This window comes from Mugil cephalus, chromosome 16 (assembly GCF_022458985.1).
Source record: "Mugil cephalus isolate CIBA_MC_2020 chromosome 16, CIBA_Mcephalus_1.1, whole genome shotgun sequence".
In the NCBI taxonomy this organism is placed as follows: domain Eukaryota; kingdom Metazoa; phylum Chordata; class Actinopteri; order Mugiliformes; family Mugilidae; genus Mugil; species Mugil cephalus.
Genome location: NC_061785.1, coordinates 11,412,550 through 11,429,133, shown reverse-complemented (window position 1 = coordinate 11,429,133; position 16,584 = coordinate 11,412,550). Strand labels below are relative to the sequence as shown.

The 16,584-nt window shown below is 41.6% G+C and overlaps 1 protein-coding gene across 1 annotated transcript in view; it reads right to left on the bottom strand.

The window, feature by feature from the left end:
• etv4 (ETS variant transcription factor 4) overlaps positions 1–14,971 on the bottom strand; it is a 46,579-nt gene extending 31,608 nt beyond the window's left edge. Inside the window, exon 1 of the mRNA XM_047610077.1 lies at positions 14,633–14,971. The gene's annotated coding sequence lies outside the window, so the exon portion shown is untranslated. The remainder of the gene's footprint in view (positions 1–14,632) is intronic.
• Positions 14,972–16,584: the final 1,613 nt, after the last annotated feature.

The following is a 16,584-nucleotide window of genomic DNA, read 5'->3' as shown; positions in this document are numbered from 1 at the left end:
TGCCAGTTGGATAAGTTTTCATTCATCTGGTGAGTCTGAGCCTTTCCTTTTAAGGGGGGGGCAGTCTTTTGGGAATCGGGTAGGATTCCCGTAAAGGAAAGTTTTAGTAGCATGAAGCTGGGTTCCTTTCTGCAGAGACCTACACTGGTATGAACATTTATACTCGCGCTGTCTAGTATCAGCATCCACGCCGCTGGAATGCTAGTCAGCTGTGTTGAGTTTCTCTGTGTACTGCGACACATGGCAACTGAGCCACTCGTGTTGGATTTGAAGCTAAAAACATCAGAGTGGATGGTGCGTAGGGGGCATGATGAGGGAGAATTTTGTGTCACAGCTGTAGCGGTATGCGTCACTGTAACGCTTAGGCACATTTCTGGGGAAGTGCACGTGAGGCTGTGGCGTAGGTTACAGAGCCATGGGCCTAGATCTGATGCAGAGCCATAAATCTGGTTCGAGACCGCAACCACCGTGAGTTTACATCTACAGGGTCACGTTTTGCATAATGCGGCTACATGTGTTAGCAACTAACCAGATGCAGTGTGCTGCGTTCGAAAGAAAAATGACAGTAGTTGGCAGCAATGAGCCGGGGTATACAGTTGATGAAGCAAAAAAAAAAAAAAAAAAGGTATGTTACCAAGATAAAAGCAACTGAAGATGACATAGATGTTTTGCTACTTGGACAAGAGGCAATACGTTTTCAAGAAACTCAGAAGTCCAATTAAATTTTTTATATACAGTACATCATGGGCTGGATAACTGGTAATCAGGCTACAGCTATTTAGTTGATCCCTTCACCTTTCATCCAGCACCAGGCTCAAATCTGACCTCAAATCTAAGCTCGTTCCTTCAGAAACACTGTCCTTTCACGTGAAATTTAGCGTGACCCATTAATGTGCCCGGCCACCACGGCTTCATTCCTACCGCTCCCAGACAGTCGGTTTGTGTTACACGCAAGGGGAGATGTTCTCAAAGGGCATAGACGTAAGGTTCACAGGACACACCTCTGAATATACAATTTCACACAACGATACCGACTGACAAAACTGCACACCGGCCTCAGATTCCGATATTACAAACTGGCACTGCCACTTACAAACACCTCCACTGATCAATCAATAGTATTCTGTTCCAAAGAGCTCATGTTATATATATAGATATATATAGAAAGAACTATAACCAGTCACAACCACCAAATGCCAAATGCATTAATCTGATCAGGTAACAGAAAGGAGAAAAAAATCCTACACTTACCAATAGACAACAAACATTATATCCCGAACAGTGTTTACAGCCAATAATGCAAGTTGACTGGTTCAAGAGTCTGATTTCCAAAATTCATTCACCTTTATCAGCTCTCGTAGGTTCATAGTCGCAATCATATCCAGGCTCAGATTAAACCCTGACATGTGCACCTTCCAGTCCATTATGGTGCACCCACTTGGCTAATGCTAACTTATCCAAACAACTGAGCTCTGACTAACAGGAAGTAGAAGTGAGGTCAAGAGTTCAACGGCCAAATCAAATCACCCGTGAAGACTTTGTTTTTTTTGTTTTGTTTTGTTTTGTTTTAAGTCTAAAAAAACAGTAAATTTCTTTTGTTAATGCAGGATCAAAATGAGGAATGTCATCAATCATAAACCACGGACATTTATTGTGTAGGTTAACTGTGTGATTAACCGTACAAACGAATGAAACGACTACAGAGAATAAACCACTCTTTGGTTTGATGGCTTGCCACTCCAATGTAGAACACAGAGGGAAAAATGCGAGACGTTGTGCAGACGGTTGGATTGCAATTTGACTTCCACTGCTTAATCTTAGCGCAGGAATTAAACAGTGACTCAACATTGTTGTTTTGTCACCACACAGCATTAGCAAAATCCTTGGTAACCCACATGTGATATGAAGGCATGTGATCTTTTTTTCCATCTGGAAATGACGTTTTTGTTTTTTTTTTAACTTGTGATACATCCCTGAGTTTTTCTCTGTGTCAACCGTTTGAGATGTTCTTAGAAGCAGCTAAAGGTGAATAAAATAAAATGAGAAAAATCCTCCTCCTTAGGTTGCTGTTCACTCTCCAGTTCAGATTTTTACATCCCCTGTGATTTTAGACTTGACTTTTAAACGCAGCACGTGTTTTCGAGAGGCACATGTGTTCTCAATTCACATGCGGTTGACTTCTTTAAATTGAAACCCATGGAAGGGGCACAGACACTTGTGTTAAATACCTACACGGTGACTGTACCTATTCTACCGACACAGTCACGTTGTTAAGGCTCGCAGCGAAAGATTTACAACTGCTCCACGTCGTTTAGGATGAATTGAAAAATTGAAGAACATAGATAGTGGCTCTAGATCACTTCTCATGTACTTCATTTACGTGCACACACACACACACACACACACACACGCACACACAGTGCTGAAAAGCATTGTGAAATCTATTGTAATAGTCATCCACCCCTGAGTCTAATATAGCTTTGTCAGCAGGGAGATAAGTACTAACAGAGACAGAGGGGAGACATTTTAAGTTCAGTGCGGTGCTGTGGAGTGGACTCGGAGTGCTTATTGATCAAAGCTGGCTGTGCCTGATGGATGGATGAAATGTTATTATAGCTTCAGCTGTTGTAGTTATGGGGAGGCAGAGTGAGACGTGTCGAAACGGAGGGAAGATGGGGGGGAATATACAGAAAGGATGAAAGTGAATGACAAACCAGCACAGAGCGAGAGGATGTGGAGAGGAGAAGGAGCCCGGAGGCCGAGGGAGCCTGTGGGGGGATGGTGTCGTGTGGAAGCCTCGTCCACAACACCTCTCTCTGTCTCCCCCTCCGCCACCCCTCCTCCTCCTCTTCTTCCCTCGCCCTCTCTTGGAGCTTTTAGTCTTCCTCTCTCCTCCCTCGCTCCTGATAAAGCCGATGGTGACTGATAAACACATGAAGATCTTTGATAAAACAAGGACATCAAGTGTGGGGCTTTACTGGAAGCGCGATCAAACAATCACAAAGCATCTTTACCAGCATGTCGAGTTAATTGTGACTTTTACCTTTTTTTATTTATTTTTTTTTCATATCAGAAAGGGACCCTGAATTTTAAATTTATTTCTAAACATAAATCAATGGATGTTGATAGTTTTGAAGTGACATCAATGTTTTATTTTAATTGAGCAGTGCATTGGAAAAGATAAAGAAAGATCATGATCTTCCAGATAAGAATGATATTTAGTGAATTCATATTGTGTACACTGATGGTTCGACCCACCCACCGGCCATTTTCACCAAGCTTGCATGCATGCAGCGGTATACCTACCGGTATATGTGATGAAGTTCCCCTTGACAACCACTGTTTGGCTTTGCTGGGCAATGGCTGTAGAGGGGAATCCAAAACTAAAACATGTGTGTTCAATTCAAGCGTGCAAATCCCACACACATTGATCCTATTGGTTCATTCTTTTTGGTGTACTCACTAAATGTACAAGTTGCTTGGAATCGTAAAATGTTCACTCACCAGGTTCTTAGATGATATTGAGAAGGGCAGAGGAAACTGTAGTCGGTGTTCAGAAAATAGAAGAAAATAATATGTTGCTGATGGAGTTAAGGTAAATTAATGGTAAATTTATGAGCTGTGAAACCCAAACAGTGAAGCTGGAAAATGCTAAACAGGCTCTGAAGATCTAAAGCGGGTCTCAGGCGAGTTTTGGGCCGATTTATCCCTCTCCTGACACTCAGTTTTCCAATCTAGGCCGCGCCCTGAATCCTGGTTCCACGGAGATCATCTAATATTGTTTGGTTGTTACAGAGCTGCTCTTAAAGCATTTGAGCCATAGTTTTAGAGGGTTTTACATTTAGGACATAAAATCGGGATGATTTCATCTGTACTTTCACAATAACCAAGAAAAGAAGAAAAAAAAAGCAGCTGATTGTGTTGTCAAGCCACAGTAAACACATTAGCACTGGAGGCTAACGTTAACTAGGATCCTGCTATTGATACCGATCAGCCACGACATTAAAATCACTGACAGAAGAAGTAAACAACACTGAGCATCTTATGACAGATTGATGTTCTGGGAAACTTTTGGACCTGGCGTTTGTGTGAATGTTACTTAGACATGTACTACCCAGCCAACAACTCAAAAAAACATGAAAAACAGTTGACCTGGCCTTGAAATTCCCTGTATCCCGAACTGATCAAGTATCATTCAGCGCGTTTACATGCATAGTTTAATCAAGCTATGCTTAAAATTCAACTTCCTAAATGTGGTACCAGTTTACATGCAACAGAGAAAAATCGAATAACTGACGGGAACATGTACATAATATGCATGTTACTTCTGGTGCAGATAAGATGGATCCCTCAAGTGGTTCTCCTGCTGGCTCTGTTTACTTTCTTCTTCTGCCACTGCCTTTCTTGGACGTTTTTGTTCCGGGGTCATACACCATGCGCACACGCGTTGTCCAGTTAAAAGTCAGATTAAGCGTATACATGCCGGAGAAAATCGATTTCCAATCGCATTATCTGTGTGTCTTAATCGGATAAGGAGAACTCCTTTTACTCGGAGTAACATCTTTACATGCACTTAAGTTGTCCAGTTAAAGTCAGATTAAGGCAATAATCTGTTTTGTTTTTTCACATGCATGTAAACGCACTAAGTGGGATGCAATGAAACAAGTCTGTTCCACAGAGGCCCTCCCCTCAACACATTGGACCCCACTAACAACATCATGTTGCCAGACACATCAGGACACCCTGAGAAGGTATATAACAAAAAAAAGTCACACCCTAAGTTTTTGTGTGAGGTATTAAGAAGAATTTAGATGCAGATTGTACTGATTCATCTGCGGCTTTGTCACTGCAAAGGGCCCCCCCCTTTTAGAGTAGTCACGCCATTCTTTAAATTCTTTAAACGTTCACCGTTACTGCCTCAACTTTAAAAATATAAAAAAAGGAGTTCTCGGAACGGTTCAAACTTCTTTTGTATCTTTTGTATCTCGACAACAACTGAAAAGATCACATTACAGTTTCTCATCAACGACGGTGGACATCACAGGACCATTAAAACAAACACGACTTACTGTCAGGCTAGAGGCTGTCAGGGAGCCGGGTTTGTTTGGAGTGTGGAACGGGCTTGCGAGGAAGAACAGCCTCTCTCACGTGCCATGCCAACTGGAAAATCATTCCTAATGCAAACACTTATTGTGTGAAACGCAGGGCTGTCTCTCTCACTCTGTCTGTGTGTTTCACGTGCCCTTGTAGCCCTCTGAATGTGCGTGTATGTGTGTGCGTTTGTTCGCAGAAACATTTTCCAGTTTCTCTTTTTCAAGGTGACCAAAAATAATACCAACTCCACCTCAATTTCCCCAACTATCTCACATCCTCAGTATTCCATGTTGCCAAATCTGGACCCCCCAGGGCTGCCTCATGTCCTGGCTGTGTAAAAACCCAACATGCCTGATTCACCTCCAGAAGACTATTTCCTTAACAAACAATACATACCTGAAAATAACTCTAGACAAAATAGAGCCAGCTATGTTTGCTGCATGAATTTTTACAACGCTTCCTCAGAGAAGGTCAAGTTAGATTATTTGAACTTGCAACCTTCCTGGAAAGATCCTGTTGTTTGAGGCTGTTAAAGTACTTTACACCAGCACTTACACAGCTGCCCTGAACAAACACACACTAGGACCTTGACTGTGAGAGGGCCCATAAACGAGGAACATACTGAATTTTAACCTGTACATACAAGAAAGCTAAAAGTTGATTTATGAGTCACTTCTGTTGACATAATTGCTCGTTAGTTTGCAGGATTTTTGATTTGCACCTCCCGCCGATAAGACTGGGGCGGGGGACTGTTGTAGCCGCTTGCCAGGCATTAGACCGCAGAGACACGTCGAGTGATTTCTCCACCCGTGCACCATCCTGTGGAATTCCTGGCAGTGATGTTCAGTCAGCACCCCAGACAGGCTTCACTCGCCTCTGTCTAGCCATGCCTACCCTCAGCCGCAGATGAGCTTCAGTGGAGGTGTGTGTGTGTGTGTGTGAAAAGAAAGAGGATGAAACAAAAAGAGATCTTTATTAGTGTGTTTGTGAGAAAGTGTTTAAAGGATTCGTCTCCCCCCTCGTTCGCCCGTGTGTGCTGTAAAATCCACCCAAGGTCCTTTTCTTCATTCCCTCAGGACACTGCACCGTTGCCGGGATGCCTGCTTGTGTATAGCCATAGTCAGGAAATGTCACTGCTGGCATCTGACGAGGGCTAGTGCGCCAACCCAAGCGTGCCTCCTAGCCACCTGCGGCCCAACCTCCTCTGCTGCAGACACAGGCTCGCTTGTTTGTCCGTCGACTATTCCCTGCCATTCCCCTCCAAAGTCAGCCCGTCTGGCCCACCCTGGGCCCATGAAAGATCAATCAGGTGAGCACAATAGCATTTATAGGGGTGTTTTTGACTGGTAGCCCTGTAGAGAAGTGGCTGCCATGCAGCTGCACCGGCCCAGCTGAGCGGCCAGAAACGCAACAAACACAAAGCTGACTCCAAACTCTCGTCCAGACGCGCACGTTGCAAAGTATCCACTTTAATGGTTTGAAAGGGGAGAGCATTAAGATCAATGTAAAATCTGTCCTGATTTATGTTTATTTCTTAGATATTTCATTTAATTCCCATCCAAATTTTAAACTTACATCGTTAAAGGTTTTCATTGGTAATTTGAAATCATTGTCGTTATTTCAATGAAATTAACTTCTAAATATTTTTTTTAAATTGGCTCCAAACCTGCAGTGAAGATAAATATTTTTATAAGGTAAAAAATATATACATGATCTTTGTTAAAGGGTTACATACATTCTAAAATTAGTTTTTAGTAAATTTCACTCAAATAGAAGTAGGTAGTGGATTTGTTAGAGACCAATCAGTGCGTTTACATGCACGTGAAAAAAACGGATTATTCCCTTAATCGGACTCTAACTGGAGAACTTAAGTGCATGTAAACATGTTACTCTGACTAAAATCTGAGTTCTCCTTATCTGATTAAGACACCCAGATAATGCGATTGGAATTCGGTTTTCTCTGGCATGTACACGCTTGATCAGACTATGACAGGACAACGCGTGCACTGGTGTGTGACCCTGGAACAAAAACATCCAAGAAAGCCGGTCACAGAAGAAGAAGAAGAAGATAAACAGCCGTTAGAAGAACTGTCTGATAGCGCAGAATTGGTGCACACATTATGTAAAAAATGTACATAATGTGTGCAAAAAAATGTACTATTGTGCATGTTGTTGTTTGAAATGCTGGTCTGCCACATGAACAACTCTTATTTATTGTATGACGCAATAGGTCAACCCGAAAGGGGGCCGTATTTATGTGGTATTAACCCGCTGAAAAGACACATATCGCCACCTAGTGTGGGGGAGGAGGACATGTTCCCGTCAGTTATTCAATTTTCTCCGCTGCATGTAAACTGGGACAAGGACCAGAAGTCAAATTTCACACTTAACTCAATTAAGCTGTGTATGTAAACACACTGAGTGATGCAATAATCTGACTAATTTTTTCCAATAACGAGTAATCCAATGCGTTATTTTTTCCAAACCAGTAATCAGATTACATTGCATTACTATTTTTCCCATTTTACATTTTTGCTTTCTTCTTGCGTGTCGGGGAGTGACATCACGTACAAGTCACGTTTTCAGCATGAGGACAACTCACATGTATGACCACACAGCGACACAAACGTAAACAACAATGGAGGGAGGAAAGAGATGAGCGTTCTTGAGCTAGAGATGCAGCTTGGAGGCCGAACGGTCAGAGGTTCGCTTCCCCAATTTGCTGCTGAGTGCGGGGATCAAAGAAAAAAAGAAAAATTAAAGACTTAAAACCAGGCAGTTAGGCAGAGCTGAAATAAAGTAATCAGTAAAGTAACCAAGTTATTTTATAAAGGAGTAATCAGATGACTTTTTCAAGGTTACTGTGGCGATACTATTTTTAGCTTAGGATTAAAACATCTAGTAGTGTGGCTCACTGATGCTTGAAGACTCAAGTCTTTTATTCAAATGGCATTCAAACATAAAGACGCATGCAAATAGACAAGTATTCTTTTCCCCATATTCACGCTATAAATCCAGTGCTCTATTACCAGCCAGAGGCACATTGTGGAGAGCGGGATTGTTGTGGGAGTCGCTGTTTTGTTCTAAAAGCAGGACAGCTTTCAGAAGACACAGAGGAGCCTTGTTGACGTCTCCCTCCCTCTCTCTCGCTCACTTGTTCACTCTGGTCTTGAGCAAACCCTCTTATTGTTGCTGCCGCCCTCTTCTTCACCCACATTTCCATTTATATCCCATTTTCCACTTTATTTCCATGCTAATTTGAGAGGACAAAAAAGCCCATGTTATGTCATTTATAGTGATACAGCTGGTTTGTCTATGCATACAAGGGGAAAACCAGTGGGACTGGCCCCGGGGCCTCCCCTTCATCAAAACTGCTTCTGTTGAATCAAAGGGAGGACATGTTGATGGTAGGACTGTTTGGCATACTGACGATAAAGATGTCTATTATGAATTCAGCATAATGGCAGGATTAGCACTGAGAACTAAAGAACATAAAAACAGATTAATCGCAAGTTATTTTAGCCCTTCTGAGCTCTGCTCCGCATTTTCAGTTGGGGTTTCATGGTTTTGCAATCCTGTCTTGTACTGTTTTCACAAGGGAGCCTGTCTAATTTTGTTGGATTCCTGCTTGTAATGACTCTCAATCCATATAAACTCTGTGGTGTAAACAATGCCTCCAGATCTTTCCATCATAACAACACACAAGCCTGTTTGGAGGCCTGAACAAGTGGGTGGTTGTGTTTAGTTTGGGTTTATCCGGTACTGGGAGACCTGATAACACAAGGTCACTCAGCTTGACCGCACATGTCCTACCATGGGTGATGGTGTATTTAATAAGATCAAGATAGAAAATTTTACTTTCTGAAGCTTTGGATGTGGTGTTGTTTTTGTATGCGTATTTTTGGATTTAGTACTTAAAAGTGTAATGTCACACTACCACTCTTTGAAGCTGGTCCCTGGCAATTTTGCTGAAGCAGTTTTAAAATATTAGTGGTATCCTGCATGTTGCTTTAGCATTCTGACGTACTAATTAGTGCAATGTCAGTAACATGAATCTTGGTTTTGCAGATGTTAAGCAATGAATCAAGAAGTTGAATAACATAGTTAAAAAGTTAAAGTGTTACTAACGTGTAAATAATACAAATGTAACATGAATTCACATGCCGTTTTTTTTTTATGTACAATAATCACACAATCAGTTTTTATGCTCTCTGCCTGTAGTTTGGGAAATCAGGTAGTAGTCAAAGCTGCAGCGACGCCATGGAAAGCAAGTAGAATCGGAAGTGCAGTTTTAGTAAATTATTTTATCTTATGAGGGTTCAAGTTCAGCATATATCAGGCATATATCCCTGCAATTTCAAAAGAGATATTTTTAAAAAGTCTGATTAATTTGAGTAGTCGCCCATTAACTATGAAAATCGTGCGATTTAATGCGATTAAATACTTGAATCAATTGAAAGCCAAAGATTCCCTGATTCATCCTCAGGGAATCACGAGTTGCCTCATTTTCTGCAAAGACTGTGGTCGTTTTTCACTGGATAAGTGAAAACTTTGTTCTGCTGTTGAAGCGATAAAAAAGTCAGGAAAAAGTCAACAGTATTGTTTATTATAGACCATGAATTTATGCAAAAAAAAACAACCAGAGATGGTTGGAGCATTGGTACTGTATTGGTATTGGTATTTGTGGCTTAGTTAACACTGCTTTTCCATTCATGGAAATACTTATACAGATATTTTTCTGTTGTCTTTTTTTTTTTTTTTTTTTTGAGAAATAATGACGACAGTTGCAAAGCCATTACACACATTAAATCATTTTAAAGACAGCAGACGCTTTTAAGTTCACATACATACAGTACATACAGAGAGAAGTTGCATATCATCCATTCATCGCTGCACAGAAGCTGCAGTTCCACCACACATTCCCTCACGCCCTATGCACAAAGCCAATCCAAAGATACAAGGTGACACTTTGCACCTGTAAGAACCAGCTAATGTCCTACATGTACGAAATGCCTGGCACGCTACACGGTCTTTGAAGTGCTCAACCCTTGAGACTAGCAGCCGTGCCATTCTGTGCCATCTGGTCTTTCACCACTCCAGGAATGTGATTATCTGCCCTTGATGGACGTGCATGTACTTTATGCAGGACTGATAGTTCAGTAAGGACAGGGTTTACTGTCGCTTTGTCCTTGGGAGTGAAAATGCCAGTTTGGTGGTGTGATGTTGTCCTGATGAAAAGTATCCTTGAACCTAGTTTGGATGCCTAGAGTAATATTAGAACTACTTGGCTGGTACCTTCATGTGAGTATAATATGTACAGAGCCTTGTGTTCTTTTAAAGTGCCATTGCAGGATCTTGGATTAAAGTCGAACAACAAGCTTGTCAGTCAGAATTTCACTTTCAAAGTGTTGATTTAATCCATTACCTTTGAAAGAACAGCAAAAGCAGCATTGGTTATGTAAGATTGTATCTTTATAATTTTTCTACATCAAAAACATTGACATCAGAAGTTTAGCATTTCTCACAAAAGACATGGACCCACCACATCCAGGTGGCATCCACACAAACACATCCACAGAAACACTCACATATTAACCAGGCAAACAGAACACCAAACTACACATAACACACACAGACAAAAAAGACTCAAACCAATCTGTGTTGATCATTAGGGTCATAAGACAAACATTGTGGACCTCTGGCATAAGATAAAAGAAAATGTCCCGACAATCAAAGTATTGGTATTGAGAAGACTTTGCTGGCCGTCAAAGAGTTAGAAATAAAGAAAAATGAATTAATAAATGAAAACATGGAGTCAGGCAAAAGGCAGGCTCTTGATATATACAGTTGTGAACTGTGTCCAAGTTCTGTCACATGTATTCTCCAACCCGTGCACTGTACTGTGCTCTACTTTTTTCCAGAGCCAATCCCAACATCACCTCTCTAATCCAATGAACATGGGCAGGAGGGCTCTTCCCCTTCCAGCTCAGCAGTATCAAACGGCGGGCATGCAGTGATGCAAAGGCAATCGTTTTTTTGTGGAGGCGGGACAACTCTAGCTCATCACCAACTACAATGAAGGTATCTATCAAAGGGTCAGGCTGCAGTGTTTTGTCGGGCCCCCTCTTTTTTTTAACTTGAGACAAACAACGACGCTATGAATCGTGCGTGAACAGTCACAATTCTCAGAGGAGGAGCCCCTCAAGCACTTTTACTGATTTCACAGTAGAACAGCTCTGAGCTATGTGGGACTTAATGGGGCCGGCTGCACTGGGGTGAACTTTGAGCTAATACTGAGAATATACTGGGCTCACTTAATCTATCTAATAAACATGTGTTGTGTACTCTATGGTTTTCCTGATACAACAACTTCCAAGAGTGCTTGAACAGCTTGTCCCTGGCAGTAGGCGTCCTACTTATAAAGACATTTCCAAAGAAAGGCTGGATCAGACATTATGCACAAAAGTCTTATCTTAGTTTGCTCAGTTTGTCATTTGATATGATTTCATATGATCAGATGGTCAGAGAGCTAAAATTGCCAATCAGAAGTTTCAACCTGCTCTACTTAATGCAGCTGTGTGTGAACAGATTTCCTAAGCAACAATTATTAGGTTCATTCATTTTCATTTCTACTTCCAAGTAAAGTGGTTCAGTGTGGTTAAGCCGTTGGCTTCGTTACAACATCTGTGGTTGTCATCTTTGGTGTTTCATTCCCAGGTCTCAGTCTCAATCATTAGGAGAGTCATCTGTGAGAAATGACGGCTAAATGATGGCGAAATACACTGGAATAGAACTGAGGAATAAGAATAGAAACAGGATGTGAGAAGTTTCATGTTAACATGCCACCTTGGATTTCTTCCCGCTCTGTCCATATTTGGAGGGTATAGCACCAAGCAGCATGACCTAATAAAAACAATACTCAGGACCACGTTGAAGTGACCACTCCCTCCTCGCGTCATGCCATATTTGCTCTGCTCAGGTAAAGCTGCGCTGATGTCAGGCCTCTCTCAGCCTCACGTCAGCGTATGAAGTGAGTGGCGTTTGAAGGGGTGAGATCATTTTTCCATTGACTGCAGAGTGGGGCAATGTAAGGGACACCTCTTGTGGCAATCAGGGAGATGTTGCTTGTCTGCCTGTTTGTCTCGCTATCGACCTGCCTGTCTACCTGCTTTCGTGCTTACCTGCCTGCTTGTCTTTGCGTGTGCTCAACTGTCTGTCTGAAAGTAGCTCCGTTACATGTTATTCCAAACACGCAATGAATATACATGAAGTTTTTGTTTTTTTCCTTTTTTCTCCACAGCTTATGGGCATATCATTCATCATACAAGATTAGACTTCTTACATAAGGTTTAAGTAATTACATCCAAATGAAAGTGAAAGCATTCACTGTAATATAAATAGCCCAACAGACTGAACCCAGAGCAACACAAAAAAAGAACAAAAAATTATAGACCGTACAAGAAAATAATAATTTGACAGTCCCAAAAATAGTTCCTAAATATTCCCAAATATGCACCTAACAACCATGGTTGCCACCATGAACACTAAGAAATGGTTACAGATCTATACTCTCTGTAAAAACTTTCCTTTTTATTTTTCTGTGCACAGTCTCAATAGCAGGTTTGCACATGATGGCACATTGACTGGCAAAAAGCGACAGTTGAATACTGAGAATCATAGGCTTTAACTGTGTTTAAATTATAGCATTAATTTAAAAGAGAAAGGTGAAGAGCTGTTGTGCGATTGACTGTAGCAACAGATTTGAAAAGCAGTCGGAGATATCTGTAAAAATATATCTCAGACTGATTTTCAAAGAAAAGCCAAAGAAAATAGAAGTAAATGGATTGTTCCATCACTAAGAAACAACTGGAATCCAGGCACCAAGAGTTCCAGGTAATATTAATTTAGGCTGCATGTTTTTGATGAGGTCATACTTTACGTTACTTCTTAAGTTACGTTCTGAAGAGCCGTCAGACAAGTTTGTCAGTGTTGTTGTTTTGACGTAGTTACGGCAGACGGTATCTATTTCAGGTCCAACAATAAAACAATCAAAAGAATATCTGTCATAACATGCGTCACTCCTCGCCCTGCTTTTAAAGCGACAGTATTGTATGGCTAATGTTACTTGTCAGCAGTGTTAGCATCTTTTATTTAGCTACATAAATCATAACTGAAATGACCTAAAACTAACTTAAACTAACAGAAACTGAGGCTAATCAACTTTTCCAAATAAGGGGATACTCTAGTACAAAGCCATTGGAGCTTGGTTGTATAAAGTACCAAAAGGTCATACTTTAGTATCATGTTTTCCCAGCGTTAAAATCAGGTCCATATAAATATCAGGAGAACTGATTTCTGGCAACATGTCAATGTTCATGGACCATTTGTTATTTGGTAGTTCGTATGGATCATTGTTGAGTTCAATTGTCCTTAATTTGATTTAATAATCTAGATTTTGCCCGGCCTCGTAGTTTATTTTCTCAGGGGTTTTGAGGCACAGGTCACACTTGAAAGCAGACTAGGTCAATGGAAACATATCGTCCAAAGACGCTTGAGAAGAATCGTCCACATCAATTGGCAAGAAAGGGTAACAAACAGCATCCACAAAATCTTATTTCAGCTCAATTCAGTTTTGTTTGTGTAGCGTCAGTAACAATCAAAATGGTGTCTTAAAAGTTTACAGAGCCTGAAACTTAATTCCCTTCTAACAGGAAGAAACCTTGAGCATTGCCCAACAGTGGAGGCCTTCTTACTATATCAGACAAGGTGTGAAAACAAACTTCTTCAACACTCTCTCAGAGGGGTCAAACTCATTTTAACTCAGGGGCCACATCCAGCCCAATTTGATCTCACGAGGGCCGGACCAGTAACAAAACAATAAAGACAACGCCAAAAGCTTCCTATTGTTTTAGTGCAAAGGAGTACAAGGACATTATGGAAATGTTTACATTTAACTAGATATCCTTTCACGAAACACTTTATTTATTTATTTTAAAGAAATTCCAGATAGCTCATAAAGTGCAATTTTATTGTTGTCTGCTACTTAGTTCTAGATGTTGTGCTCTGTCCCCTACTAGTACTGTAAGGCTGTGGACAAATTAAGAAATTAGGAATAGCAGTTACTTTTGTAGCACTCTGTTCTCTTATTTTACAGGAGGGTGGGTAAACCACCACAAAACTATTCAGAGTAGTCACTCTTTGTATGGAAGGCGATTACATTTGTGTACATGTGTGTACACCAGTAGTGTACACACATGTAATGTATGTGTATGAGTTTTGTGTAAGGGCTTCATACACAGATATGCTATTAATAAAACTGCTCCCACATAGCTCCCCAGTCATTACCAGGAATTATTACCACAAATAGCACACACATTGTTTATTTCGTGGCCCCCGCATTTGAATTTCATATCGAAACTTAAAAATGTATTTTGTAAAGATTTTTAGTCAATTAGTCTTTGGGGCCAAATAGTTGACGCACGCGCATGTCGGAGGTCGTTTGAATCCAGTCCACAGTGTCTTAACAAACTTAACTCACCGTTCCTGGGATGCAGGATGCTGTTAGATATAGTTTGGCAATGCACTCCTTCAGTAGTGTCTCGTCACTGTGCTCAGGCTCCGTCCACGTTCATAATCACCCAGTAGGTTCTCGGCAGCTTGGAGCAATAAGTGTTTCCCAAACGCAAGTCTCTCATACTGCTAGCACGAGGAGCTAACTAGCAACGGTGCGTGGTGTGGTCACGGTTCAGCATCAGTCAAGTAGAATTCGCGATGGAGAAAGGCTCCCACTAACTTAGAAATACGTCTCACTACATTATTCTTTTTTTTTTTTTTTTTTTTTTTAAGCTCTGACTTCCTTTCTTGCTCAGTGTATCTCCTCTCGGTCCCACCCACCTGGAAACCAAGGTTACCTTGAACATCATTAATTGACCAATCAAACAGATTAAACACCTGTCCATAACGTTTACGGCACAGGGCGGTGGTGCGTTCAGGAACCATGTTGAACATAGGACATTACGTGTACTTAATGACTTTTTCCAAATACTGGTAGACCTTTTTGTAATTTCCACATTTTGCTCTTTGTAAATTCTTACTGCGGGCCTAATGAGATCGTCTGGTGGGCCGTTTTTGTTTGACACCCCTGACCTAGATCCTGGATTGTCTAGTTGGTAAAGCATTAATCTTACTTTTAATCTCTTCACTGATTTGAATACCCTCTTGCCTATGGGGTGCCGCCTGTCCATTGCTGGGATGCCTTGTGCAAGCACCTCAACCCCCAATCTGCGGGCGCTTTGCATGACTTCCCGCTGCTTCAAGTGTGCTCACTGGGATGAGTTGAATTCAGAGAACAAATTCCTTGGCCAATAAAGCTGATTTTGAACTAGCTGCGGGCAGACAAGCGTAAAGGCGCTCAGTTTGAGAAGGTATTCGAGCATGCTTGACTCCCTGAGGCCATCAGCAGAGTCACTGTTCCCCTCTTCCTTTCACCATACTCCTGCTTGCGGCCAATATATGCTGGAAGTCAATATATGCAAACAACAATGACGCCTGACTCAAGTTCTGTCTTGTGTTACGCTCAGCAAAAAGGCAATTGCATAACCGAAAAAGTCGAACTGTTCCTTTAAAGAGTATTTTCTCATGTGACTTCGAGCTGAGTTGGACACCACACTGACATCCACAGCAGAAGTTGCTTACTCATCCTCCTCTGTGCATAGAGGATTGCATTCATCTTTCTTTCACCCATACATGTGAATCGACACGGTAGATTCATGTGACTCGATTCCAACCTGAACCCAAGACCCCGAGGCTCAGCGCTCTCAATGCTACAGACTACACAATGCACAAAAAAGTTCTCTGGGCACTTTGAAACACACACAAGCACACATTTCAGCAGGCCTGTCTGTATTACATCATAAGGTCCATGCGCACAGTTAGTCATCCTCATATGACTTAACCCCATCTCAAGATCTCTGAGGACAGTGTAACACACACACAGACACACACGGGAAAAAAAAAAAGACACCAATCAATCTCTCGCTCGCAAACACAAACTCTCTGCTGAACACGCTACTACCACACACATGTATGTACGCACAACAACACACTCCCCTCTCCTCCCCCCTCTTTTACCCATCTCAGCATGACATCAGCTCATCCTGGGTTACTCGGCCTCCCGAGTGCCCTGATAGCAGAGATAAGGTAGGAAAGCCACTGATTAGCTGGGAATCTCGTTACACATTGAACAACGGATCCCTGCCTTCCTCCTCCTCCTCCTCCTCCTCCTCCTCCTCGTCTGTCCTCCACTACTGATGCCGTGTGTGAAATACTGTGAGGCCAAATGATGAGTTGATAAAAAGGAAACTAATGTTAAACAAAAACACGCTTGTAGAGACCTTGACTCACACATAATCGCTCTAATTTCTGTTGAGACTGAACGTGAACAATAGAGATACGTGGACAGTTAATTGCGTTGACACTAACCTGAAGAGT